Below are 4,015 nucleotides of genomic sequence, written 5' to 3' on the forward strand. Positions count from 1 at the left end.
CTGAAAAAGTGGTACCAGTTCTGACCCTAGCTGTAGGTTGGGTGTATATTAACTTCACCTACTTCATATAATGTGGACCTATTCTCATTCTGACCATTGTAGCATTCACCCCTGCACTTGCGCGATCTGAATGACACCTGGCCTAGTAGGATCGCTGTCTGTCTTCCCCTTGTTCTCCCCTCCCTGCCTCGTCGCGCCTTGAAACACTTGTGTATAGGCGCGTTACAAATGCCATATCATATCATATCATGCAGCCAGTCCCAGTGCACAAAATCAAATGCTTTAGTCGCATCTAATGAAGCTACAGCACAGTGCTCCATCCTGTCTCTTGTGCTATTCATCACGTGATGCAGTTTTCTTAGGTTCCATGAGATATTTCTGCCTGGGACATATCCCGTTTGATCTGGGGGTGTGATCTCTGTTATTACTTTCCTGAGTCTATCCGGCAGTATTGCAGTGACTATTTTGCTGTCTTGGTTTAATAAGGACAGTGGTCTGTAGGAGCCACAGCCAGTTGCGCTTTTGTTTGGTTTTAGAAGTGGGATGACTAAGGCCTCCCTTATGTCATCAGGGAGGATCCCCATTTTGTATGCTTCATTGTATACTCTGGCTAGGAGCGACACTAAGATACTGTCGTCTTCCTTAGAATACTCCCAAGCCAACCCATCCGTGCCTGGAGTTTTTCCAGAGGGAAGTGATATTTTGGTAGCTAGGACCTCATCTGTGGTTATGGGTTCTTCCAGTATGTTATTTTCTGATCGTGCAGGTATGAAAGAGTAACCAGATCTAGCGCCTCTCGTAAATCTTCTTCATGGCCTGCCTGGGAGTCTGTATATAACTCACTGTAATATTCCTGAAACACTTTGTTAATACCTGCCTGTGTGTTTTCTACCTTATCTTCTGCAATTTGAATAGAGTATATTGGGGACTTCTTGTTCCTGCTTTTGTACAGCCAAGCAAGCATCCTCCCTGGTTTACCACCTTGTGCGTGGCTTCTCTCTAGGTATTTTGTGTAATTAAAATTACCCAGCCTGTCCCATTGGGTCAGACACTTCTGTTTCAGTCTTATTTCCTCCTCCAAGTTGTACTCTCTGGCACTAACCCTCCTTTCTATTTTGGCTATTTGTAATTTGGTTTCCTTTAATTCATCTGTGATGGGTTCCCGAACCCCCCGGAACCTCCTGGCCTTGGCTATCATCTCTCCTCCAATCACCACCTTATATGTTTCCCATATCGTGCACACTTGTTTAACACTACCCTTGTTCACTTCGAAGAATTCTACAGTGCTTCCCCTAATGTGTTCTTTGAATGCCATATCCAACAATGCCTCACCCCTGAGTCCCCAGTATAGGCGGTCTAGGGGCGGTAATTGTACATTTAATTAGAAGTGGGGCATGGTCCGACAGGACTCTGGATAGATATTCTGACTCTGTGAATTCCATCATGTGTTCTTCCACTGTGAACAAGTAATGGCATCCCGATGAAGTGAACTCCATAAATCCGTTAACTGAAAATGACTCGGAAGGGTGCCTAAGACTTTAGCTGGAGGGGCCGGTCTTTTGAACCTCTTGTCAGATCTATCTATTGTGGGGATTAAAGTGCAGTTGAAATCTCCGCCCCACATCATGACACCATTCCTATATGGTCCTAATCTCACATAAAGTGATTTAAAAAATACTGTGGCATTATGATTGTTAGCGTAGGTATTCACTATGCATACCTCTCGGTTCTCTAACATACTGTGTATGATGACCATCCTCCCTTCATCATCAGACTTTGTATGTAGAATTTTAAGGGGGATTGATAGTGCTATCCATATGAGAATTTCCCTGGTGTATGTTGAGTATGTGGAACCCACCACTAACCCACCCCATGTTTCAGTCAGCTTCTCTTGTTTCTGTCCATTCAGATGCGTCTCTTGTACTAACGCAATCCCCACATTGTGTCTTCTCAAATAAGTGATCACCCTCTGTCTTTTAACATAATTGTTTAGGCCCTGTATATTCCATGTCATAATTTGATGCCTCCAGCCATTGCGTAGTAGGTCTCATGGGCTTCCGCAGGACCACTGACCAGCCTTGGGCATTTACTGTGTTTGTGGGTGGACTAGGTGTTCTTCTATTAGGCTTCCCTTCCTTCCCCTTGTTTAACTTCCCCCCGCAACGAATAACAAACCACACCCAAACTGAAATTGTCCAGGCATGCTATAAACACTTAGACTTCCCTGCTTCCGCTCCTCGAAACCAAGTAAGAAGACTTGTCTCCTTGTGCCCAACGGGCGGGTACTATTCAGTACCCAAATGTAAGTGTGGGGTAGTAGACGAGCCTGCCCATTGCAGTCCCTCTACTAGGCTTCTGCGTCTGTCCTGCATAGTTCCTGCATTATGTAGCAGCTTACAGTGGGAGAATTAACACATTCTGCACGTAATATACTGCAATCCACCATTTGCATATGCCTGACATTGTCCCACTGTATACTTGATCCTGACATTGATACTACTTGTGAGCCTGTCGGGTGGCCTTCGGCTCATGCAGCTATTTATGGTCAATTTGCTTCAGTTGCTGGGATCTGCACACTGTCCATCGAATCTTGTGCTTCAGCCGGAGTCTCGAAGGACAAGGCCTTGCCATTGCGAAGGGTCTTCAATTTGACCGGGTATATTAACATATATTTTAGTCCCGCTTTTTTGAGTCTATCTTTTTTGAGATGAATTAAGCTCGCCTCTTTTGAACCTGAAAAGTATAATCTGGGAAGATTGCTAATTTGGCAGAGGCTCTATGAATGTTCCCTCCGGTCCTCGAGAAAGCCAGGATCTTCTCCATGTCCTTGTAATTTAGGACATTGGCAGTGATAGGCCTAGGTGGAGCTCCTGGTGGTGGTTTAAAGACCAGGGAATGGTGTACATACTCAAATGTGAACCCCTGTGTGAGGTTCCCAGGGTCTATTTCCTGCAGCAGCACATTTTCGATGTAATTGGTGGGGTCGGACCCCTCCATTCCCTCTGGAAGGCCCACGATCCTGATGTTGTTGCACCACGCTTGTCCTTCCATGTCTTCTGCTCTTTCCTCTAGAATTTTAACTTTCTGCTGCAGGATATTCACGTCCTTGGTTGTTTGCTTGCTCACTGTGTTGTTTTCTTGCACTTGTTCTTCTAGTTTGCCTGTGAGCTCTGCCAGAGCTTGTACATCCTGTTGTAATAGACCTACATCGATCCTCACTTCATCAATCTTGGATTCCAGGGTGGCCTGTCGAGCGCAATTTCCTTTAATATTTGCTGATTTCCAATGTCCAGTGTTTCCTTGGGGCATATGGTTGCGCCCGTCTCTTTGACGCCATTTCTGTCCCCTGCAGGACTTGCTTGGCCTTTAGTGAATGCTTCCATCGTGGTTTGTTTGCCACTAGATTTATTGCCCTTTGTCACCATCTGTTCATCTGCCCTGCCGTCTCTAGACCTCTGACACTGTACGTGCTCTGCAGCGCCTCTTTCCGTATTTCTACTTCCTGCTAGCAACCTTATATCTGGCTTAGTCAGCTGGGAGTTTTAGCCATCTAATTTGGTCGACAGACTGCACTCTGTTTGGCCATGACCTGGGCTAGTTGCTACAGTTCGTCCTCCACTATCAAGGCAGATGATGACCTCCCCTGGTGTGTCTACAATATCCCTGCCGCATTTTTGGCTAGTCATCGAGACCTGCTCTGTTTCTGGGTCACCAGTGTATTATTGTGACCTAGCAACTTCATTAGTTGCGTGCCCATCTTGACTTATACACAAATTTCTATATGCCCAGTATAAGAGCATGTGTTTATCTATGCCAGGAGGACCGTTTTTCCACACGTCTGCTGTGGGGGTGTATGCAGCGTAGGTCAGCCTGTACAGATCGTCTACTGGAGTGTTTTTTTGGCATAGTGGCACCTTGTCTTGACTCCCCTTCTGTTGCACAACTTGAAAGGGTCTTCACCACGGTGGAGCCGCCTCTCCCTTGAGTCAGCCACTATAACTCAATGTACGAGGTC

Source organism: Ambystoma mexicanum, chromosome 6p, assembly GCF_040938575.1.
Source record: "Ambystoma mexicanum isolate Mex_15411 chromosome 6p, UKY_AmexF1_1, whole genome shotgun sequence".
Classification (NCBI taxonomy): domain Eukaryota; kingdom Metazoa; phylum Chordata; class Amphibia; order Caudata; family Ambystomatidae; genus Ambystoma; species Ambystoma mexicanum.